Source organism: Anser cygnoides, chromosome 23, assembly GCF_040182565.1.
Source record: "Anser cygnoides isolate HZ-2024a breed goose chromosome 23, Taihu_goose_T2T_genome, whole genome shotgun sequence".
In the NCBI taxonomy this organism is placed as follows: domain Eukaryota; kingdom Metazoa; phylum Chordata; class Aves; order Anseriformes; family Anatidae; genus Anser; species Anser cygnoides.
Window position 1 is genome coordinate 7,007,458 of NC_089895.1, and position 25,652 is coordinate 7,033,109.

Sequence of the window (25,652 nt, forward strand, 5' to 3'; positions counted from 1 at the left end):
TGGATGTTTGCTTTGGGAACATTTTGTGGTTGAATGGCTGTGTTCCATTCCACATGTAAACATGGGCAAAAACTCATATTTAACAGTTCTAAACAGTTGGACAGTGGTCAAAGAGGGTACCCCCCCCCCCCTTCTCTTTAATACACTGAAATTTTGCATGAAGTACAGAACAATTTAGTAGCAGGAATGCCCAGGTCCTGCCAAACGTATGATTTTGTTTTATTTTATTTTTAAAAATGCCTAGCACAAAGACCGAGCCTGTATTTGGAAGGAGATGTCAGGAAAGCAAAACTTAATTGAATCTCAGACTGTACAATTGGAGTCATGTCTAAAAGGAAAGCTGTCTTTTCCCTCAGCGTGCACTTGTACTGGAGGCCAGTTTCCACTCTCATCTGCATGAGTTTAAGCCACAGTAACTCCGCATGTGCCTGCACCAGTGGGGCTTGAGATCAGCATTGGGTCCTCAGCTATATCAAGCTTTGTTTTTACTTGCTTAGGCATCTGATTGATCCCAGCGATGCCAATCTAGTTACTTGCCTTGGCCACTCGGAAGAGTCTGGCCTCGGCAACAGGGCCTGGTGTGTGTTCAGCACTTTCCAAAATCCAGCTCTGTGTTACCAAGCGCTGTGTGCTGTGCTCCAGTGGGAGCAGGAGACCTCTGCATCCCGTAAGAAACAGTAAACACTGTGGTGTGAGGAGCTTGTGACAGCCCTTTGCCTATGGGCAGCTTTATCTTCTGGGGGTTTTCAAAGCATCTGGTGGAGGCATCTCCCTCAGGTCCTCAGATGGTGGAGCCCGTTTTCCCCACACAGAGTTGCTTCTCCCGTGCTGCAGGGCTGGAGCCCGCCTGCAGCACCTCAGAGCATCTCGGCTCCCTCGTTCCCAGAAGAGGTCCCCGGTCCTTCCACCAGGCTCTCGGTGCCTACAGAAAGGATCCCTGCAGAGGGCTGCGTTAGTTCCTGGGGGAGATGTTCGCTGTACAGCAAGCATGAAAAGCGTTTGGAAAGAGAGGGCTCCTTCGGTCTGACGACAGAGAGTCCTGTGCAGAGGGCTGTTTGAAGGGTGGTGAGGATAAAAAGGCCTTTGTTCGAAATCAAGCTTAGCCCTGGTCAAAATGGAGAAGGAAATGGATCTTTTCCTGTCTCATTTGGGCATGAGGCAGAAGATGAATATTTTGGGCCCGGTGTGCTTGGGCTACTAGTTTTATATGCTAGATCATTTGTTCAGAACCGACCCTAAAACATCTACTTCATGCTCCTTTTACACACTCACTGACGGTCGCAGGAGTGCAAGCTGTACTACGTATGTCCTCACGTATATTTATGATGAGCTGACAGTCACTGTGTAATAAAACCCGCCATTTCCGCACCTCCTTCAGCTCCAAACGTGCCATTGAGGTCTCTGAAAATAGGCTCGTTTCTAGCAAGTGATCCAGGAATAGCAGAGCTCGGCCTCTCAGGCGTTTGCAGTGCCGGGGCACCCCCTGGCCCGCTGGATGTCCCCAGTGTATTCTGTCAGGGGGGTTCGTGCACAGCCTGTGGAGCACCAGTGATCTCTGGTAGCACTTGTTGGTGCTGCACAGATTGTCTGATCACATGCTGCTGGCACGCTGCCTTATTTCCAGCTGCTAAATTGCATTCAAAGGCCATTTAAAATACTTTCCTAATAAAACTTGCCTATAAAAATAGTTACTATAGCTGCTGCAGGGATGTTCTAGGAGCTGATCCAAAAGACAGTCCCTACTGAGATGAGATCCACCCTACTAAAAAAAGCTGAGAAATTTCAGCCCTAGCAGAAATTCAGCAGAAATTAATGGCAGGGGAAGTGTTAATCAAACCATGTGCTTTCTTAGTTAATGCACGGTCAGTCCTGCAGCTGATGAATAAGATAGGGAGCGCGGCTTGTCGGGCAGAGTTTCTAAGCTGTTTAAATGTGCTACAGCTCTGCTATTAAAGTAGAAGAGTTTGGATTAATTGAGTAAGTGGCACTTAAGAGACTGCAGGTTAGGAGGATGCAGAGTGTGGCTACACGCAGCTTGGGTGTTCGCCCTCTTCTCTTTACGTCTGCGGTTGCACTTTCCCTGTAGCTGTGGGGTTAGGACAAAGCCGATCAACTGCAGGTTTTACTGCCAGCGAGCTGAGACATGCAGCTGTTTCAATTCTTTGATCACAGAAGATAGCAGCACAAGCAAACTTTTTTATTTGAAAACCCCTGGGTAGGAGCTCAGCGCAGCTGCTGGGGCTCCCAGGAGGTGGCCGAGGGGAGGGCAGGGGAGGGCTTGCAACCCTTGCTGGCCACGTCCCTGCAGCAGCAGGTACGCTGAGTCTTCCTTGTGGCCAGGTGTAACCCGTGCTCTGTTTGCCATTCCATGCCAGTGCCCAGGAGTGCTGGAAATGCAGCTTTTTAGGAGTGATTCCTCCATCTCCAGAGGAAGAAGCTAGCACGCTCGGTCTCAGTTTGCACGTCTTGTTTCCTTTCTCGTAGACAGGAAGCATATGTGTCTACCTCAGCCTTATCTCACCAGCTCGCTCGATGCTTGAACTTATCCTTCCGTTATCATTAGTTTGTCAAGGCAAACCCTTCCAGGACTTTCTGACTCACATCCTGGAAACCTTTTTTATTTATTTTTTTCTTAGCAGTTTGGTCCAAGATAGAGATTTTTGTTTTCTCTGCATATTTGGACATGCCTGGTGCATATGCCAGATACTACAAATAGCCCAATCTCCCCTCTTCGTCAGGCAGCATCTGGACTTTTTCCTTCTATGTCATTGCCGTGGTAGACGTTGACCTGGATTCTCTGCTACATAACGGGTAAGAAAGAAGTGGCAGGGAGCTAGTCCCACTGCATAGCTTGCTTTTTTTTTCATTTTTTTTTTTCTTGTTTTGCAATGGGGATTGAAGGGCTAGCATTAAGGAACTCAAGTTTATTTCAAGACCTAAGCCCATACCAAGGATGTAAGCCGTAGAGGAGGCGGTAATTTTGAGAAGCAGAAGAGAATTTTCCCTCCGACAGCAGATTGAACTACTTCAGCAAGACTTAAGTTGTATAAATGGTCTCTAAAATGGTATTCTTTATTTTTGTTTTTAAGGGAAAGCTGGAATACAGGAAGTGATGGGATTTTTTTTCTAGTAAACTCTAACTGAAGTATAAGAACTACTTTCAAGGTAGTCTAATTCAGGTGTGGGTATTTGGAACTATATTTTTCCATCCTGTTTAAGTTGTTACTCTCTTAATTTTTCATCTTCCATCAGTGGCCTAACATAGTGGAACGTTATTTCATCACTGTGCGTTACCTGAGTGTGATACTTCGAACTTGTGGGACCCTTGTCTAAGTAAGGGCTGTGTAGGGCTGATTTGTTCTCAAGTATCAAAATAAAGGCCAAAATTACTTTTCTAAAGCTGAAACTTTCTAAAGTACCATATGAACTGGAAGCACAAGTCAGCTCTTAAGCAATTTTTGTGCCTTTCCTTGTGCCTTTCAGTGCAATTTGACATTTTTGATTTTACAAGTGCTGAGCACCGAGGTGCCCATAGTGGCTTCAGCGGTGCTCAGCCAGCATGGATCTCAGACCACAGGGTTAGGAGCCCCGCTGAAGGCGTGGAGTTTCCAGGCAGGGAATGAGCCCTGTATGGGTTCTTGTCCTGACATCACTATAACAGTCTTTGCCAGTAGGTGGGGTTCCAGTCCTATTAAAAAAACCTGGGAAACCTCTTGTCTATAAACGCTCGCTCCTCTTGCACTTCCATCCACAAGCTGGCCACATCTGGAAATGTTTGATTTGATATAGTGTCGTTTTACATTGCAGAAATGAGCGTAAGCGGTTTTTTAACCCACCAAGTGAGAAATGTGATCTGGGTTTTACTACCGACCCTTTAAATAAAAAACAGATCACTTATTAAACCATTATCTATCAAGGATATGGAGAGAGTTAGAAATATCCCAGGATCAGAATCAAAATTGAAACGGACACATTTCTGTCTACTGTCCGGTCCTGACAGTGTGGTCCGGTCGTGCAGGAGCAGAGCTGAAATACCTCACGTGGGGAAAAACAAGCACAGAGAGACAGGAGAAAGGAACAAGCTCACATCCTACCCCGGGATCTGTGTTTGCTGTGACCATTCCCATTCAAGTACGGGGCAGTGCTCGTAGGAAATCACTGAAACGTATTATCATGTGTTACTTGTTGTCAGGATTGGATAAAATCTTCTCGTACGAGCCCCTTGTGCAGCAGTAGATGAGGGGATGCCAGCTGGGCTCCTTGCAAGCGCCAGTGTGTTCACCACTGCCTCCTCTGTGCGAGCAAAAGACTCTCGGTGGAGCAAACTCCTGGCTCGTGAAACACAATTCCAAGATACTGTGCTCTATTCTGCCAGTTTTGACTCCTCATGTGTCTTTGCTTGAAAAGGACCTGCAGCTGATGCAGGGCTCTCTGGGTTCCAGCTTAAAGGATGCATGCTAGGTTTGCTCACACGCTCTCACCCCTGTTTGATCAAATGCTGCTTCCTCGCTGGTCCGGGCACAACCCACTGCTCTGATAGAGCAGCTCACGTGAGTAAAACCAGAAGGATTTGACTCTCCGTGAATTATGACAGTTGGCATCTGAAATGAAACAAAGATCAGATCTGAGATGGATTTTTGCCATCATGTTGCATTTAAAAGCTCGTATTACTTTGGTTGTATTACATTGCATCACACTCGACCGAGTCAATGTGTCATAAAGCTGCCTAATGTAATTGTACACTGCATAAATGCAACAGAATGCCTCCGAAAAGTGATATTTCATGCTTGCTAGCTAACGCCTCGGCAAAGATTAAATCCATGAAAAGTAGGTATGTCCAATTGTTAGTTTGGATCAGCAAATAATTCATTACCCACATTATCTTTTTTTGAAATGTCACTCCGTGTTGTAAATCACGAAGGTCCTGCCTAAAATGCCAATGCGGGGATTTTTTTTAAAGAGCAAATTAAATTTGAGGGCCAGTTGGCAGAGTGCTTTTCCCCTTGAGCGGAGCTGCCCCATCTCCAAAGCTGACCCCGAGCACTCGCCTCCCTCTGTCCGTGGTGGTTCAGGATGGGCGCTGCTCGTTCACCCCAGCGCCTCCCTCCCAGGCACTGGCCTCCCCCTGGATGCTTTCAGGAGAGGAACCTCCGCACTGGGCACCATGATTCGGGGTCCCAAGAGCCCTCGCTCTGCTCTTTTTGGGGGAAGAGGAGCATTCGCCTCCTCGTGCCTCAGTTTGCAGGGCTACAAATGCTCAGGAGGCCTAAGTCATAGGGAAGGATACAAAGTCAGGCTTTCAGAGCTCATTCCCAGCAGCTTTGGGTTGTGGGTGCCAAGCTGGGGACAGGGAGAGCTGAGCTAAAGCGCTGGAGCTGCCGGCAGGTCTCCTCCCGAGAGGGCAGCGGCTCGGTGATGTTGAGGCCGGAGATGGGCAGACCTGTGCACCCCAGCAGGGACCTGCAGGCCCCTTCCATTGATGCAGGGACAGAGGCTCCAAAAGGCATGAAAAAGCTGTGTAAATCTGAGGCAGTCACAAAGGTGTTAGGCAGGAGGAAGGGCACACGCTTGTGCATCCGGAGGATTGCTCTGGAGCGCATGGCGAAGCGGTTACCTCCCAGCAGAAGAGGCTCCCCTGGCCCCAAGGAGCTGGGTTTGTGGGGTGGGAAGGTTTTTGGTCCTGGCTGTCACCTTGTGAGCAGTGATCGCAGTGAGGGTGCCCCTCGCCTTCAGTTCGGAGAGCACGGAGCAGGGCGAAGGTGGTGTCCAGAGGGAGCCCAGGTGCCCAGGGAGGAGGGTTTGATCGCCAGGCTAAGGGCAGGTGATGGACATGTGGAATCAGCTTTGGGATGTGCTTCTCACACGCCTCCGGGGAGCAGGTTCGCTCAGAAGGGGAGCTGGGGACGGGCACCTGTACCATTTAATGCCTCCCTGCAGGCCGGGTCCAAGCGCCCTGACAGTGGAAAGCGAACATCTCTGCTCGCCTCGTTGTTAGGGCGTCATTCAACGTACGGGGGGTTGTTCTCAGGAATGTCAAGGAGCCACATTTGTGGCAGACAAAGCAGGATTTATTTCCTGCATTAGTTAATAGTACTTCCTTTCCCCAGTCAGCGTTCAGACTTGAGGGTATGAATCTCAAACGGAGCAGCAAAGCCCTTAGTAACATTTTAACAGGATTTATTAACTTTATTTGCTTGAATAAACATTGGGATCCTCGAGCACTTTCTTTTTTGAAGATTAACAAACAACCTGGCTGCCTGACGCTGGGCTTGCCATGTGTTGTGGGTGTCCTTCCCCTCAAGTTCCTTTACGGATCTCAACCTAAATCTTTTATTGGGTGGCACGAGGGACATCGGCCCCAAAGTACACACCTGTATTGGTTACTAAGCTCATGGGTAACACAATATTTCCACAGCTGGTTTGTAAGCCATTTGCTGTCAAGTAGGTTCAAAAGATTCCACGTGCGCGTAAATCTCTGTGTCACCAATATACACCAGGACAAATTTGCAAGATATTTGTACAGCACAAATACTGTTACATTACTAATTTTATGAGTCATTTTTATATCACAGAGAGGAGAAAACAACACGCGCCGTTACCGTGAGCATCAGTTTGGATGAAATAATATTGTAATTCATGTACATGCATAAAATTTTATAGCTATTATTTAATGCTTGTTACACCTCAGTTCCTATCTGTGTGTGGAACTTGTTTGCTCTTTATGTTCCTACTCGTACTTTACGTTCAGTTTCTGACATCTCTCTCGAGCTATTTGCCTTGCCCAGGTAATGAGCTGTTTCACATTTGGTGCCAATTAGGAGACATTCCAGGCTACTGATACAGTTACAAATGCTGATTCCCAGAAATGTGTGAAACGTGTGGACCAGATTCTGATCCATTCGTTCTAACGCACAGCAACACCACTAACTTCAGATGAGTCACTCGTGATTTATAGATCTGATTTATACACAATAAAAGAGCCTGGCCCTAGCTATTTCCCTCTTACAGTTATGTTTGCTTTGGGGGACTAATTATACTGCAGGCTGCTGCTTGCGTAGGGTTGATTGTGAGCTCGTGGCCCAAACTCAAATCTGAATATGCTCTAGTATTTATGAGAAAGCCCCCTTGGGACTGGGCTTGGAGCTTGGGATTCCTAGGTTCCTTTCCTACTTGCTTAGGCAAGCTGGTAAATCTCCTTTGCTCTGAACCTCTCTATTCCATTTCTACAACAGGTATAATGTTGTTTACTTTTTCCACAACACACAGGGATTGCCCAAGAATTCTAATTTTTGAAGCAATCTGAACGCCTTGGTTGAAACCTTTTCATTTTGGACAATCTTTTATGCCTACGTTGAAAATATCAACAGACTGTTTGTGAAAAAGCATTTCCAGTTCCATATGGAAAATGACTGAAGGGTACGCACAAAATTAAGACTTGCCTGTTGAAACATTAGCAGATTTGTCACACTGTTAGTCTCAGAGCTGGGCTATGCAAAGATGAGAAGAAAGCAATTCAGTGTGGGTTTGGAAGCTCCTTGCTGTCTGCAGGGCTGTTAGGGTGCTGAGCAGGGATGTTCCTTGTGCCTTCTATATTGTCTTAGATGCTTTTTTGCAGCTAAAAAGTCACCTGGTAGGGAAATGTACTGTGTCTACTTATTACCAGACAACTGTTGTAGGCGATACACTTCAACATTCAACCTGTGAGGGGTATCTGGCTTTTAAGCCTGCCTCTGTTCAGCTCATCACAGAGAGTACCAGAATGTGCCAAAGGTGCCAGGATCCCTAGGAAAAGGGGTGCAAAGTGCTCCAGCGACCTGGAAACTTGAGAAAGGAAAACAGGTGAAATAATGCATTCGCACTTGGGTATTCACTCCTGGTGCCCTGCCATTCCTAGCAGCTGAATGGTCATATTCAAACAAGTTTTCATGACATAATCAGACTGAAATATTGTCCAAGTTGCCATCTGTCTTTGTCCCAGCTGACAATGAGGGAGACCCCAAAGCAGTGCATGTTTAATCTGCTCTAGATAAGTACTCAAGAGACCCAGTGCTCCGTAGTACCTTGTTCAGCAGTGATCAGGATGGAAAATGGAGTAGTAATCGGGAAGAAAAGTTCTCTGCCGTGAAAACGGTCCTCCATTTCAATCAAAATGAAAGTTGACACAAAGAAATATCATCCACAAAGATTTGCAATTTCCCCATTCATATGTTGGAGCTGGAATCATGAAAACTTCTTAACGTGGTCTAGATTTGGGTAGACCCTGGTGCTATGTGCTCCATCCCTGCTTTGCCGTTCTCTTTAATTACATTCAAGTAGGCAAAGAGAGCTAGCAGGGTCAAATCTGCTTGACAGATCCTCTTTGCCATCTGCTGTCCAAGCCACCTGCAAAAGGTTCAGGTTTGCCTTGATAAATGTGGTAGGCAATCCAGCAAAGTAAGTAGCCCTGTATGCTGAGATTACTGTAACCTCAGAGGGGGAAAACGAGGAAATCGGTGCATTTCGGTGCATACCCCACTGCATATGCATGACTAAAGATAGCAACGGTATTCCGTGCTGTACTTTGATCTCAGGGTATTCCATTTTAATTTCTGTTTTCTTAGCTTTTATCCCAAAATCTGCCTGGAAACTGTTTTTTTTTTTCCTGCACACACCATAGTTTGTGTGTGCAGCATAGGCCAAAAGGGACAAAGGCTGAAATTTACAGGCTGCAGGCTGCTATCATTTTTCTTTTGTTTTGGGTGCCCTTTTTTTTTTTCTTTCTTTGTGTCGCATTCCAGTTCTGATCCTATCTGCTAATATCATCGTTTGGCTTCACTCCCTCATAGTTTGATGCCCCAACTTTTCCTTGTTAGCACAGGGAAATGGTAAGCTTGTAGTGAGTGATAGCCAGTAGGTCTGGGATTGATTACAAACAAGAATCCTAGATAAGATCATAAATTTAACCCATCCCTGTGATGTGATCGTATCAGGATTCAGGAACGTCTAAAAAGTTGTTTCCGATTTTCAGCCACTTCATCTGGTTTCCATACAGCCCAGCTGGGAGTGAAGCTCTCTCGCGGTGGACTCTAATCCATGCCAGCCTGGCTTGGAAGAAGCCCTTGTTTCTGTTGTTATTGTATTATAAAAGTGGATAGAAATGATTTAGACAAGATGGCCATTTCAAGGAGGATCAGTTCAAGCACTGCCGAGATAAAACTGACCTGATAATAAAACAGGGCTGCTTTCCCACCCTGTTGCCTTCCTTCCCTTTCCCTCCCCGAAGTTTAGCTGCATTTAAGCAAATTCAGAATGGTGCTTTAACACCCTGAAAGCCAACGGGGAACCATTAGCGAGAAAACCAGCACTTGATAAAGAAAAGAAGGTCAGCTGAACCGAAACATGGCCAGTCTCAGCAAAGCCAAACACGAGGGTGTTTAGTGCCTGTTCCTTCATTGTGGGCAGAGATACTTGTGCTCGGCTCACCACCCTTCTGGAGCCAGAGCCTGCCTGTGTTTGTCCACGTCCTACATCTGAGCCGCCTGCTTTCCCCGCTGTAAATGACCACTGGGATGCAGTCCCGTTGCCTGAAAGCAGATTGAGCTTTACACCCTCCGCAGCCGATGCTCTCCCATCCATCCCCTCGCCCCGTGGTACCAGGTGATTTAATGTTACTGTGGCTTTAACGGCCTCGTCGCTGCTCTGCCTACACAGTGGTTGTCTCCTCTGTGACTGTGCCTGGGAAAATCTATTACTGGAGTGCCATTAATCTGAGGCTGCCGCCTCTGGCACTTTCTGACTCTTCTATTTAATGGGCCTCTGCTTCCGGAGCTCTGGAGACATGCTGTTTTCCTCTCTTGATCAGCTTTGTTTAATTATCAAAATATTTGATGCAGAAAATTGACATTAGTTGTGAAGGTTCCTGCCTTCCTCCTCCTCGCGGCCTCCCTCCCTGCTTTGTAGTGACATTGAGATCTTCCGCGTGTACCACCTTCACCTTAAAATAGCAAACGGCTTGAACAATCATTCGCTCGTCCGGGCACAAGCCGCATCAGCGAGCCAGGGATAGGGCAGCTGCAAGCCCCCGGCTGCAGCGCGGTGCTGAGCACGAGCTGGCCCCGTGCACGGCTGCACCCCGCTCTGCCTCCCGCACGTGGAGCAGCGAGGGCAACCAGCACCCTGGTCCTGGGATGGCTTCAGGGTGAGCTCGTCAGCAAGGCTCAGAATGGCAAAAGTCCCTCCGGAGCTGAGATTTCCACTCCTGCATCCTGCTCCTGTCCTCAAAGCAGGCAGCTGGAGGTGGTGCAGGTGTTCCAGTTGCCCCAGTGCATTTTGCTTCAGTAACCACATTGCTCACTCCAGGACTTGGGATGGGCGCGTATAAACCAATATTTATTGCCCGAATGAATATCCAGTTGCAGTAAGGTTCCCACATACAAGGGTCTTCACAGTTAGGGAAGCTGAAGTCCTGAAAAAGTCCTCCCATTAGCAGGCAAAAAGCACGGTAAGACCACCGGTGGGGAGACAAATCTCAACAAGGTACGTTATTCTCAATGCTAAAAGTCCTTAGCTGCTGGAGCAGCTGTCAAAGGGAAGCAGTAAGTTTTCTGTGCCTGAAATCGTTCAGTTGAGACTGGATGCTGTTCTGGAAACTCCACTTTTCCCAAGCATAACATACCTAGGTTTAGTGCAGGGCAAGAGGGTGAAAGTGTCAGGGCTCCTGTCCTGGTCGGGCAGAGGAGCTGGCGTTCCCTGCAGGACTTGGAGCCTCTGCCACGCTCTCCCCAGCGCTGCCTTGTCCCAGAGGAAGAGGAACCTTAAAGATGGTCTGAAATTCGCGTCCTCCTTTTGGCAAGCCACCTCTCTTATTTCTGCTGCCTATCTGTAAAATGCAATGAAACGTGAATTACTGAGATTTGGGGCTACTGGGAGTCAGAGCAGGGGAGCGATTTGTGTAACCCTGAAAGACATGAGTACCGTCGTTGTATTCCTCCCTCACACGGTGCCTGTCTGCTCCGCCGGGCTTATCCCTTCCCACTAACATTTACTGCCCTCTCTTTCTCCATTAGGCACGCCGTGCTTCCCTCACAAGACACAGGCAGGCTGTAAGGAAGGTGAGTAAAGTACAGATGGGGCCCATAAAAGTTATCCAGCTTGCTGTTACGGTGACTTTCAACAAGTAAATCACTTCCCAGCAAGAGTTATCCTCTTTTACCAGCACCACCTTAGATGCTGCTGTCACGATCAGACTGGGAATAATTGCTGTTTGGTGTTTGTATGGTTTGTTTGGGTCTTTCTAAGTATATAAATATTTTCAATTCTGCTTAATAATTCATATTAAATTATATTTACTAATTAATTCATATAAGAAGGGTATCTGTGGTATTCAAACAAAACAATTTACAGTGAAAAATAACATTTAATTGAAGTCAGAGCATTTTGAAGATGGACATGGATTTTGATGAGGAATCTTGTCAGCAGCAGGGTACATTCCTCAGCCAAAGACAAAGGGACACACTGGAAGCTGCAGCACAGATGATCTGACAGCACTGAATTTTGCAAAACAGTTCAGATGCTTTATTGTCAACCCACGGAAATGGAAGCAATGTCCACGATCTCACAACGTGCTGTATCACAGTATTGCTTTCCAGCCTGTTCTTGTGCTCAGTGACCCCTGGCAAGAAAAGGAAAGTGTCTGGGCTACGTTCTTACCTACTGGGATGCTTAAGTGGCAAATATGGTTGCTTCTGCAGTCTTAGCCACTTTGAAGAGTTGTTTCTCCTTTATGGTGTATAAGAAACACATTCAGGAACAGTGAGATGTGCAGGCAAAGATCCTGCCCTGTGCATACACCTGCTGAATGCCCAACAGCTTTTCTCACCAGCATGTCTGTGTTGCCATCATTGTGTCCCCTCCCTTTGGTTTAGGGTACAAAGACGCAAAGTGAGATGAGCACTGCCCCCAGACCCCCAGCCTGACCTGTGTGTAGCAAGCAACCCAAATGCATCCTTTTGGGCTCAGGTTTGTTAGCAGACTTTTCATTAAAGTTCCAACACTTCCTTAAATAAAGGGGCAGATTGGCAATTCATGCAAAGCCTGACCAATTTCACTAGCTAGTCCATAGCTGCATAATTTAAAAAAAAAATGTTTTTTTTTTTCCCCTTCTGTTTGCATGGTTTAATCTTGATGGTTTATCTTTTTCAACCTCTTATCTCTCTCTTGCATTACTTTTGTATTAGGAATATTTCTGGTGAAGTCAGTGGAGTTACCCGTGTGTAATTCTGGAATAATCAATTGGAGGCAACTACGGACTGCTCTGGTAAGTAATGAGCGCACCGCGAGAGGTAATCAGATTCAGACTCTGCTTGTGAATATCCACTGTTAAAAGATCGGTTATAAGTCTCCATGCTGTTTGGGACTCAGAAATGCAAAGCCAGTCTAGTAATAGGTGTTCATTGCATCACAGATTTGGGTGTAAGGAAAAGGAGTATCTTCAGCTTCATTTATACTGCAAATGAAAATAATCAGAAAGATACAAACCACCAAGGTGCAAAATGAGTTTTCCAATTCATAAACACAAGCCACCAGGAGTTAAAACCTCTTGGTTTCTTCCCATAGTGCCCCAGGCAATAGTTTTCATATATATTTCTCCATGGTCAGAAGTCAGAGCAGACCACTGCTATCTAAGACCTTGACTTTTTTTCCCTGACAGTTACAATTATTACAGCCCGGGGGACTCATTTTCTCAGTCTGGCCACCCGCTGACCTAGCCTGCAACCAGAATACACTTTAAAACAAACAAACAACAGCTAGGCTCCCTTCTCCTCGCTTCTCCTCCCCCAGCTCTGGAATATTTTTACACCGCACCCCTTGCAAAAGGATATTAGCCACTTTTGCTGAAGGCACAATCACATTATCAGCACCATTCTCTCTCTCTTTCTCCCTCTCCTCCCCCAAAGATAAATTTTTTATGTTGCTATTTTCTTCTCTTTTGTATTTGGCATTCGATATTTACTTGATAAACTGCAGAGCTGCTACTAAATGGGCCCTGATACAACTTAATAAATACATAACAACATCCAGACTGCGCTGTATTACTTCGCTGTGTCCTGGGCTGCTAAGGAACCTTGGAGATAATGTCAGCTAAATAAAAGTTATACCTTAGCACAGGGGGAAAAAAAGATACTTACTTATTCTGGAATAATTATTTGTGCATTAAATGACTGCTGTTGTTGCTGTTGAAATGAGCTGCCTGATAATCTTTCCCCGTGTCTTTCTGAAGTGCACACACGCTCGGTGTTTCTCGTATACAGAGAACCTTGCTGTGTTGGAGCATCTATCCTTCTCTGGAGGAATACGTAAGTAATACACAACTAACAAATTTTTACTGGGAGACTTTCCACTGTTCTAGCCAGGAAATATCCACAAGCAAAACCTTGACATCTGCAGGTTAAACTTTTAGAAAGAAGCCTGTGTTTAGGTGCACTGCTGAACTGAGGTGTGATTCAGTGAGTGAGTGTGGCAAGACCCAAATACAGAGGCTGGGCCTCGTTAAATACAGATATGAAAGAAGGAGATACAGTAAACAGTTACAGATCAAAGCTGAAATGGAGGTTACTCACTCTCCTCTAAAGTGCACAAAGTTTTCTCTATTCTCATTGTCATATTATAACACTTCCAATTTTTTAACGAGTTTTTCACATCTTTAGATTATTATTTTTTATTACAGAAACCAATTTAAACCAGGTAATTGATAATCACCCAATGTACAAAATATTATTCCCACATCTGCCAAGCACTGACCAGTGAATATTCCCAGGTGTGGCTGAGTGATAGGAACCATCACTCGGTGTCCTGGAGAAGCCCAGCATTCCACATCTCAGAGATCCTGTTAGACCCAGATTTAGAAACTATTCATAAAGCCCTGTTTCTCTGGGGGAAGGTACCCAGGAATTTCTTTAGCCTTAGCCAATGCTGGGAGGCCTTTTTGGGGAAGTAGAAGTTCCTTGTTTGATGGTAAGCCCTTCCTTATAATAAGACTATCCAGAGAGGTGGAAAAATTTGAATGGAGATAACGTATGAGAACTGTACACCTATGATTTACATGAGGGAACGTCACTTCCTATACAGCACGTACTGGTGTTTTGTTACCTTTCCAGGAAGAAAGCAGAGATCATTCCAAAGTCTGTATTTAACGCAAAAGAGCATTGAACAAAATACCTCAGCAAACCCTGAACCACCTGTGGTTTTGAGATGACCTGTTTTGCCTTTAATAACATGGATGAAGAAGATGTATGCATGCATAAATGCGGACACACACACAGGTACATTCAGGAGTCATTCCTCTGACCTTCACTGTACTTTCCTTTTCCAGGAGGGCTGGATTTTCTTTACTAGTCTTTTCCAACTGTGTTCTAATTGCTGAAAGCATCAGCATAAAGTGCCATCAACCAAAATGAAGTGAGGCAGACTCCCACAAGCTGCAAAACTTTGCAACACAAAGCCACAGTACAAAGAGTTTAGCTCTATAGAAACCACAGTGAATGCTATGAAGAATCCCAGAAAACTTTGCACGATGCTTCAAAATGCGCCACAGGGATCCAGCGCTTGTTACCTCCTGACACCATCTCTCTGTAAAGCAAAAAGCGTGCAGCGCTCTGTGCAGCGATTACCCCGAGGTCCTACGCATTCAGTGCTGATGTTGGAAAGTTTCAGATCTCACAAAGAAGACAACAAGGAGCTTTGATTGCCCCCGTTGAAGCTCCTGGTAAGGAACAGGTCACTTCCCTCCAAGCCTCTGAGCCTCGCTGTGTGGATATTTTCATGCCCGCTTGACAGGTGACTGGTTTACCAGACAGGGTTGTCAGTGCTGCTGGGGGTTATCTGGATTTAGCTGTAGGCAGGAACTGGACCACAATGAGCATTAAAAAAGCTCGCTGTTCTTCGTTTGTTTAGAGACAAGCCATCTCAAACTTGTTTGAAGCCTTTTTTATTGAATTCACACTCTTGTGCCAAGCACTGAAAGATTTACTTTGGCTATTGCTGCAAGATGGAAAGCATATGAATGCGTGGCTGGCTGCCAGCCGTGGGTGCGCAGTGAAAGCTCTGGTACAATGGCCGGTTACATGGAACAAATGCGAATGCGCTGGGCAGACGTGACTAAAGAAAGGCCTTGGCATTCAAAGAACCGTTTGAGGTTTTATCCAAGTGACTGAAGTAGGGTCAAGAGATAACACTTCTACCCAGCAAAGCAGCTGAAAAGTAGCAAGCTACAGGTACGTGTGCGTGTCACCTGAAGTCGCAGCTGCCTGCCTGTCCTTGCAGGCTCCAGCTCTTCCACAGATGCCATCTGCGAAGGCAAAGACCCACTTGGACTCACCCAGCGCGAGGCACCCCAACTGCTGTTGTATATTTCTTGCAGATGTTGCCATAATTTTGTTGTGGTACAATTTGACATACGACTCCCTGCTGCATCCGAAAGGGGCACATTATCTCAATTAATGTTTCACAGCAAACGTGGCACTGATAGTATTCATGGGACTAAAGACTATTACCATTTGCATGGTGACTAGAACAAGAATTATGACTATGTGTGTTTTCTGCAGCAAAATTTGCCCTTGGGCTCTTTTTTTTTTTTTTTTTTCCTTTTTGGCTTGTGACAATGTTCTCTTTTTCTTCCTCCTTCTGTTTTGATTTCTACTTAAAGTTTTATGGCTCTGTCCCCTCCAGGGTGCTATTATCTTGTATGCTAATAGGGCTATGCATATTCTATTAGCGTTGTCAGTGTGAGATAAGAGGCACATTCTGTAAGGAGCACTCAGGGGGTAATAATCACAGCAAGGGGTCTCAATGTTAGTACATTATCAGTCATCTTCACATTTCAGTGGAGCCTGTTTATGCACCTCTTCAGCTGCGCAACTCAGACACTGAAAATTGCTGAATGTTTACGGAAACTGTTGTAGAGGAACATAATGAGATTTGAGATTGACTTGATAAAGGAGCCTTCTCCCTTGTTGCTTCCAGATACAAGATGTTTGGAACTGCATGCAGTAAGTAGGATAATATGTTATAGGGCAGTTAGCAGCTAAAAGCAGGCTCGGATCTGTATTTCAAGCAATAGTGCGGCTATCTAGGAAAAGATTTCACAAGGGTCCGCATCGTTGTGCTTTCTTCAGAAATTTCTCTTTCCGTCTCACTTTTCTACGTGGTAACACATAAATGAGCACACCTGGTTCACATCAATAGGAAGGCTGACAATTTTTACACCCTTTAGTCATGAACTTGAATGATTTTAAGTCGGTCCACAGCAAGAAAATCAGCGACAGGATGTGAAGGGCAAACGAGTGACCATATGCAGTGCTTAGTTAAACAACAGTCCTTGGTTGCAGCAATGGCCACTGGCATATGAAATAGGTGTCGTGCGAGTGTTTTTGCCAGCTATTGATGATGCTATGGGCTGGTGAGGCAGAGGCTTTGCTGCTGCTGGAAATGTCTGTTGTTTCTCCCAGCTGACTTGTGCTCCCACCAAATCGGGGACTTTGTAATAAATTCAGCGCCTGGTTTTGCAGACCATGGGAAAATAGCCTAATGAGGAATGACACAAAATATAGAGGTGAGGAACTAATCACGTATTCAGAACGAAGGAGCAGACAGTTCTTGGGGACAGATAGGGAACTTCTGCTGTAAAACTTTTCCTTTCTGCAAATAAAAAACTAAACAACCTGTGATGGGCAAAGCTTTTAGGAGAGTCTTAAAATGTTGCTCAGTATAAATATGCAAATTCCTAAATGCATAGATGCCTAGTTAGATGGTCTAAAATTAATTCCTGGGAAGCAGTAGCTATATGCTGGCTACAGTTGAACAACCATAGCAAGAAGGAAAGTGCTATGTTTTGGATCACTTCTGTAGTACTTAAAATTACACATGGATATGAACACTCCTTACTTTAAAAATATTTGTCCTTGACATTTCCAGACACATGGCTCACACCAAATGTATTCAGCTCCATCTCCTGAGGGTCTTGAGATTAAAACCCCTGCTTTCTCACCTTGTGATCTGGCATTAATAGCTGATAGAAAAATCACATACATGACTGACATCTTCCTAGAAATGTGAGACTGTGGAATTAATGAATGCCATGCTGGAAAGCAGGGGTCAGTTTGGAAATAGGATTTCTGTTGCCAGCCATCCAGTCATGAACTGGACAATCTGCCGTTCATTTTTTTTCTTCAGCATTGAGGAAAATTGGTCTGGAGAATAAAGCAGCCAGAAAATAAGTAGCTATGTTTCTTTGGCCACTGGAGGTTGATGGACTTTCACGGCTTGTGGAAATCGGGCTGACTTTTGGTTTACAGAAGAGCTGTTAGCACATTCTTCCTGCCTTGCTAAGTTCTTTATCCCGCTGTTATCCACAGGAAAAAAGTCTGCAAATCTGTAAATCTGCAACTTCTAGAAGCTTGGGTGGCCCAAGGAACTGATGGCCAGACACCGTGGTACTGTTAGACCAATGCCAGCGATACAGCAGTGCTAGCCGGCTGCGCTCCCAACCTCTGGATGGTTGGTGAAAGGTCAGGGGAAAAGATATCCCTGCCCTCTTTGGGGGAGAGGGGTGTTTCCAGCCCCAAAGTGCATCAGCTGATAGAGACAGCTGGAGAGAAGGGGCCATGGAAAAGTCTGCTCCGTATGATTTTAAATCACTTTCAGCAAGATAACATGCGTGGTGTACCTTATCTGATGTTTAGAGATCCCCTCTGACCCCAGCGGTGCTAATATTCTTGCCTGTTTTCTACCTTCTCTGCTGCATGTGTCTACAGTTTTGTCAACACTGATATTGTCAATGTGGCCGTGATGAAATCACGTTTACTCATGAAATAATATTACTCGTAAATGAAACAGCACAGCCCCTGTACAACACTTTTCACTAGCATGGACTTAAATTCTAGCAGCTCTGTGGAACTAGTGATGATCTCGATGAAAAAAAAAATCAGCACTTTCTAGAAAGTAGATGGTTTCATGAAAGAAATAATGCCTTTTTGTGTATTTTTAACATGAGATCAAAGCTTGGAAGCATTTGTTTTGTGGGAGATACATTTTCTTTTCCCTTTTACTTTCTTTCCAATTTTCTGTTCTCTTTTTTCAAGAGCAAATGAAGAAAAAAAAAGATACAGAGGGAGCTGGAAGAGAGAATTGGAAAGGAAAAACTTTTAGTTAAGACTTTTTGTCTTGGTAAAAAAAAGAAAAACAGGAATATTTGATTGAAGTGTTTGCAGGTGTTTTTTGGTTTTGTTTCTTTTTTGCGAATGACATGCTATTTCTCATTGTTCTGTCAAGGTAGCTCCCACTCCCTCTGAGCTCTGCTGCAATCATTCTTGTTGCTTCTGGGTGCACACTGGTTATTTTGGCTTCCACAGTGAAACTGCACAACTCCCGGTCTGTCAGCTAAGCCAGAAGACAAATGCAAAAAGGGAATTACATATCTTCTTTTGCTGCTCTTTTTACATCTCATCAGAAAACAGCAACAAAACCCTATCTGTGCCCCGATCCCTTTCTGCACCCACATTGTATGAATGCACTGAATGGCTTTAATCTGAGCGAGGGTTAAATCTCTTTTCTGGACTCCCTCTAACTGGATTCCTGACTATAGGTGTGATCAAAGGAAGGTTTAATTAAATCAAAGGTAGTTTGCATTCAGCTAAAGCAATCATTATAAATAGGTTTTCTTTTTAAAGGGTCATAATAACTGTGTTTGTTAAAAGGATAAAACCAGTGAAAGATCTGAAGACAAATTATCTTCTGTATTTTGTGACTTCCTTATTGTTTCAGAGCAACCTTTAGAAAAATAAATCCAAAAGCATCCTGTTTACCTCAGCCTGTGGGATCTGTAGGTGACAGAAGAGAAAAGCACCGTGCCACCAGCATGCTGCAGAGGGCCTTATTCTGCCTGAGCCGTCCCACTGCTCGAGGCAGCTGGGCAGGTAGTACCACGGGGCTGAACCCAGCCACTGCTGGGAGCTGTGCAGGAGTCCTGGTGCTGGAAGACGAGACGGGACCCACAGCCACTTGCATGTCTGAGAGCCATCCCATTTTGATCAGCGAGCGCATGAACATTGCACGGGGAGAAATGTGGAAGCAATTACTTTAAGAGCCGTCTTTTGGGCAATTCCCAAAGAGACATCAGACCCTGTATTTATGAAGCCTATTGCATCGGGCCCTAATGAAGCAATTAAGCAAAGGGTCCTCTGTGTTTGATCTAAATGTGGTAATTTTTACAAAAACATCGCCGAGTGATAGATACCCATAACTCAGAGTCCTTAATTGTACTTAATTTGTTTGGAATACGAATGTGCATTTAATTAAGCCAGGGCTTTGCCCACATGTTTAAAGAAGGGCTGTCAAGGAAAATTAAGACCCAGTTTGTTTTCAAAGTTACTGGTTTTTATCAGGCCAGGACAGCGATCTTCGAACAGAAGGTTACAGATAATTAGGCAGAGACCTCAAGCCAAAAAAAAAATGCAGAGACACTGTACAGCTGAGAAAGCAGGAAGAAAAACTCCTTGATGAAGAAACATAAGAATCGGCTGTTCACATAGTAAAGTCATGCATGGCTAGGATTTGGTAAATGTGACCTGTTGGTTAAAATGTGTTTTGCGTTCTTAAACTCCAGCAATGTGGATGGAGCCTGGCTGTGGTTAATGGCAAAGCAGCTGGCTCTGGGACCAGAAGTCATGCGGCACTTAAGGACCACTGGGAGCTGATGGCATCTCCATCAAATGACAAGAAAGTGCAAAGGCCAAAAAGCACTTTTCTTGCTCACTCAAATTTACTGAACCTAAAGCAAGGACTTTGAAAGGTGGTTTTAAAATTGTCTCTTTCCCAAGCACGGAAATACCGTAGGTGCTTGTCATTCTGTTGGGAAGAATATTAGTCTGGTGCACAGAAAAGGACTTTATTCCTGGATAAGCAGTGCTTTTGACTGGCTGATACTAGTACAGAAAGCAGCAGAATGCACTTTTACATGAGCAAAAATATTTCAGTAGGAAAGGAAATATTTCAATAGGGGAGGAAAGATTGTAAATAAAAATGTTGAGACATCTGTGGATTTAAATATTTTTTTCTTTCTTATTTAGTGGAAAAATAATGAAGCTGGAAACAAATAATGCTTCAACACACATGAAGAAGAAACGGATTTGGATTCTGAAGAATTAGTATCAGCATAACAGCAAACAACATTCATGTGTGGACACTGAACCCTCCAATTTCTGTGAGTCCTCCACAAGTCACGTGCTGGTTATCGGTTTCTCAACACTGTCATTTTTAATGTCATGGGGAGGCATTTATGTCAAGACCATTATTGGGGAAAATAGTTTCCTTGGCGTTATCTCGCAGTCTAAATAGGTTACGTGGCTGACAAGGAAAGCTGTGCACACATCACTGGTGAGTGGTGAGGTAAGTCACAAAGAGAGTGACTTGTCTACGGAAAGGTGGTGCATCTGTAACAGAGCTGAAAATTGAACCCAGATTCCCTGCACCGAGGGAATGTCGGGGCCTGAATTGCAAAAATCGTACCCTGGGTGTTTTGATGGGCTACCGCTCTGATGACAGCTGCAGTGGTTCTTAATTACGGATCACAAAACATGTGGAGAATCGGTAGAGTTTTTAAAGGAAAACTCACTGTGGATGGTGTTATCTCCTGTTTCGGGATCTGCCTTTAACTGATTAGCAGCTAATTCAAGCTGGCATCTCTCTGTGAGATGGTACCTGGCCTTTTCTGCTTGGGTGGCTCAATTTAAAAGTTGGCAGAATACCCAGAACAGCATCAGACCTAATTTAGTATAAAATTATTCAACTTAAAATAAACAGAATAAAATAAAATAAATCCTATGGTATTAGAGTTCTCTTGGCTGGATTGTTTAATGCCTAGCAAAGATTTATGGCCTGCTGTTGCTACAGCGTCAGAAGGACTGTACAGCGCACAAGTACCCTGCAAGCCCTTTACCAGGGGTCTCCTCGCCCCCGGTGTCATAGGCATGTGAAAATTTGGAGATCCCCCCAGAATGAGATGCTGAAGGGGAAGGATGCTGTGGGAGAGCAAGAGGGTGCTCAGTGGCACCGGTGAGGCAGAACAAAGGCAGGGAGGTGCTGCCATGCATTCCAAAGCCACTCCAAGGAGGTCTCTCTTTTTTGATGTATCTGCTAAGCACATTGAACCAGTTTGCACGCGCAGGCCCAGAACACAATTCTTCTCGTGGTAAATGAGTATGTCAGCCGTTTCACCCCCTTATTGGTGTTTAAAATTTTTGCAGCAATAACGGAGAATTTGAAAGGACATCAGAGGTGGATTTACGGGACTCCTGGGAAATCAACTGTTTCCTGTTTCAACAGCTTCTTCATCATAACTTGCTTTCTCAGTCACTGAATGATGTTCTATTAATCTTGGTGTGCAATGATTACTATTAAATGCAGAGCTGGATTGAACCTCAATTTGTGAAATAACCTTTTCTGTGTCTTCTGTGAGTCCAGCATAGTAAACTTTGGGTAGAGGTCTACTGACCAAGTGGATAATTGTGTTCCAATGCATCCTGTGAATAATGCAGATAAAAAAACCTGGAGTGAATAATTCATTTTGCCTCCACTCATTTTGAATTAGTCTATTCATGTATGTATCCTTTCCAGTCTGCCTGTCTCTATGCATGCATGTATTTACATAGCAATGTTGTAATTCTCAGGTACTTAAATATCAAAGCAATATAACTACTACTCTTTGCATATGTTCCTGACTATGCTGTGTGATTGCATATGTATAAGTCAGCATTGTATATTGTACCATAAAATTCAGGACTTGATTTTAAGATGAAACATGACACATCATTTCTGCTGCTGTGACGGCTATCTAAAATTAATATTAAAATCTTTCAAATGTGGGCAAATCATTTTGGCCTGGCTATAAATTACAGAACGCATATTTTGGGCTGCGTTCAGATGCAATGCTGTACGTTACCAAAGATCAGATCACATGCTCACAATTTTACCTTGCTTTTACCTTGCCAGCAACTTCTGGATCCTAGGTCACGCACAGCCTGTGAGCAGGAGGAAGCACTTGCCTTTGGGGATGGCATTCCTTGAGGGGTAAGGACAGCAATGAAATTGTCTGTGCATCACGGGCACCTGCCTGCAGCTCAGGAGCCTTCATCTGAAAAGCTGATTTCCTGATTAGGTCGGGTTTGTCAGAAAAGTTTCAAGAAGCATCTGAAATCTTCATGGACAGCTGAGCAGCCCGTGGCTCTGGTCTGTGGCAGTGTATCAGCCGTGTCTGAGAGCTGTCACTGCCCCGTGGTGGATTTGTTGGCCCACTCGATGCACTGCTCCGGAGGACAAGGTACTGGGAATGTTCCCGAGGGAATGGGCTGTGTGTTCTCCTGCCTTGGGCAGCCAACAAGTTGTGAGCACGCAGCTCCTAATCGGGGCTGGCAGGGCAGGTGGTTTATCTGTGCCTGAGAGGTCCTGCTCTGCAGAGAGGCAGACGCTCGTTTTGACTCCTTGTTGTGGGCTTCTCAGTTTCCAGTCCATTACAGGTGACACAGCCGATAAGGAGCCTGTCTGTCAGTGCCGTCCCTAGAGGGGCGAATCTTCATCCCTCCCTGTACTCAAAGCAGAGCCGCCTGCTCACGCTTTTTTGGATCATGCTGGGCACTAGGTGAGGGCTGCCCTGCTGGAAGCCAGGTCACAGCATCCCAGCCCTGCCAGGCCCTGTCCCACACAGCCCGCACAGCACTTCACGGGCCACAGCAGCTCCAGAGCAAACCTCCTCCCCAGTGGGGATGGCAGTGCATAAAACGAATGCACTGCCATTTTCCGAGGGGGTCAGAAGAGGAAAGACTTGCAAACCTGTTCTGTGAACAGCTCCAACCCCCTGCTTGGGATCTAGGTTTCGTTGGTAGTGAATAAGCATGCTGTTCATTACTCTGAGCCTTACCTTTTTTCCTTTGAGCTGACCTCAATTCTAACTCAGCTTATTACAGTTTTGTGTCTGATATTTCAAAAATTATTTTCCTAGGGTTAATCCCTAACCCATGGCAATACCATTAGGAAAGTTATCTGGCAGACTGACTTGAAATAGTTACCATTTAGAGCAAGCAGTCTTCTCAATTCATAGAAATCTTTATTTATTATTCACGGATTGGAGAAACTGGAGCAGCATTTCTACAGTGCAAAGCATTGCTCCGCTCTAGTTTTGTCTGACAGACCTGTGCTAATTACTCTGTGTGGTTTTGATAGAGAGCCAAGAATGGGTTGTAGAAAAATGTGTATCACTAAAACTTAGGTCCCCAAAGTCAAAAGTAAAACAAACAGTGAGAGATCATTATCTGAAGCAGACCCTTACTAGCTGTGTACAGAAAAAAGTCATTCCCATGTTTTGTTTTCCTTTTTTTTTTTCCTCCTTTAGACCAAGTAGTATTCGTGTCTGTATCTGGAAATGTCTTGAGTTTGTACAGTTAGGGCAGACAGTACATTTATTCTGCTTTATCCCTTTTTCCTTCACTTTGAAAGGCTATAGCTGGCTCTGGGGTGGACTCTTTGTGTGGCCTTCAGTGAGTCACTTAACCTTCCTGTGCATCAGTTTACTCATTTGTAAAAGGAGTATTATAATAATAGGCACCCCTCGGGGGCTCTTCCAGATTTAAATAATTAATGTTGGTAAAGCAGTTTGTGAGTCTCAGATTAAAGGTGCTAAATAAAGGCAATATATAAGTATTTTTTACTCCAGCTCCTTATAGAAAGAGCAAAGCAATAGCCTGATAACTCTTGGATTTAAAGCTGGGAATTAATGTTACAGTGCTCAGAGTATATTTTGATTTCTGTGGTCCTGATTCAGCAGCGCTCTTAAGTCCATCCTTAATTTCGGAAAGGTCTGTTAATTTCCAGAGGCACGGATCCCAGTCTGGAAAGCTTTGTTGAACCAGTTCCTGGTGACAGACGAGAAGGATCAGCTGTGCACGTATGTGCATGCATGTGTCAGTGTGTGTTTATCCTTTCGCATTTATGACCTCAGTAAGAACATCACTGCAACAAGAATATAATCAGCAAGCCTCATAAAGGTTGCCAAATTCATCCGGGATGCAAATCAATAAATGTAACAGGAGAGAAACTACAAGCTGTGCATTTCCACGGAGGCGCAGATTTTGTGGGATGGATAGACGCTGCTGAGCATGACCTAATGCCGCAGGAAAAAAAAGCAACCACAGACCTCAGCATCTAAACAGTATGAATATTGAACCAGAGGTCCTTGAGTAATTGTCCTTTCTTCACTCTAGGGGTGAAAAGGGTACATTAGACATTCACTAGCAGCAAATGGCACCTGACATCTCTTTAAGTGAAAGTCAGCTTGGAATTTTTTTTAATGGCCAAGCATAAATCTTTTAAATTATAAATCAATAAATAGTTAATTCAATAATAGGAATCTTTTAAATATTTAATGAGTCATATGCAGAATGGCTCTATAACTGGATGTTGATGGAACTGTGTCAGAGGAATTTGAATCAAACTTTTCTAAACTCCCCATATTAAAATAGTTATCGATTCAAACATAAACTATGAGGACTGTTGCAAAAGTAAGGGGGGGGTGGAGGGGCTTAGCATACATTTTCTCATCCAAGAAAGTGTAGGACTAGCAGTTTATTTTTAATGATGTATTCTTGAGCTTTTCAGGTTGTATTAATGTTCCCAGAACAAAAATGAGTAAGAACCTATGCAGACGAGATTTTGTGTGTGTGCATATTCATTAAAATCTTGTTTTAGTGGCAGCTGTGCTCTTAAATAAAAGCTGTGGCAGTCTGCCTCTCATTAAGGGATTCTGCTAACTAGCAATGGCATTGGTATCCTGAACTACCTCCATCTGAAACCGCCCCAAAGTTTAATTTATTTACTAGAGTTTCAAGTGGAAGACAGTGGAAGCTGTACCCACAAATGCTAGAGCTCAGCTTGTTCCTGCACAATTTTCTCTGGGGAGATCAGTAGGCAGTGTTCACTCTCATTAACTCCGTGCTGCTCTAAGTCAACAACAGTGTTCCTAATTTCCCTGAACTGGAGGAATCTCCTGCTCAATCCGCAGACTACGTTCAGTGCACTGTTATTTCATAGCAGATACGGCATCTTCAACTAAACTGTAACCTAGCTCTCATGGTCGCAGTAAGTCCTCTAAACCAGTATAATCAGAGCCAGAGTTGCTGCCTCCTCAGCTGGCCCAGTTGTTGGTCTGGCAGGCCAAACATCAGCGTTCCTTCAGCATTTATTTCAGCATTGGTGCTAGGCACTCTTGGCAGCCTTGGTTTGAGTATCCCTGAGTAGTCGTTGACCGTATCTCCAGTTAAAAGGGTGGAAAGGATGGTGCTGAGAGCAGGATGCGGGTGTAGCTTCGGCGGGGGAAACACAGGCAAACAGGCAAGAAAGGTGCAGAGGCAGGAGAAGGACTGGCCAACAAGCTGAGGTTCTTTCAGAGTTGCTCCGTGACTGGTAGGTTTGCTTTGGGTAAGCTTATGTGCATTCAGTGCCACACATTTCAGAAACACGTCCTGGCATTTGAGGAACAAAAAAGGCTTTTATGCAAGGCTTGTTCACCATTTTAAAAGCTTCCGGCTTTTAAGCCACTCAGCAAAAATAAATGGTGTCTTTACATTCCT

At 44.7% G+C, this 25,652-nt stretch overlaps 1 long non-coding RNA gene across 6 annotated transcripts in view; it reads left to right on the top strand.

Moving 5' to 3' along the window:
* LOC136786873 (uncharacterized) overlaps positions 1-25,652 on the top strand; it is a 135,294-nt gene that overhangs the window by 34,773 nt on the left and 74,869 nt on the right. For 4 of the 6 annotated variants that reach the window (XR_010826394.1, XR_010826393.1, XR_010826398.1 and 1 more), the window contains exons 3-9: positions 11,046-11,090; positions 12,216-12,295; positions 13,259-13,334; positions 14,136-14,300; positions 20,103-20,236; positions 22,024-22,101; positions 22,190-22,351. This is a non-coding gene — a long non-coding RNA (uncharacterized lncRNA). Of the gene's footprint in view, positions 1-1,533; positions 2,812-11,045; positions 11,091-12,215; positions 12,296-13,258; positions 13,335-14,135; positions 14,301-20,102; positions 20,237-22,023; positions 22,102-22,189; positions 22,352-25,652 lie in introns of those variants that run through there. The other 2 variants (XR_010826396.1, XR_010826395.1) reach the window with 2 other exon arrangements.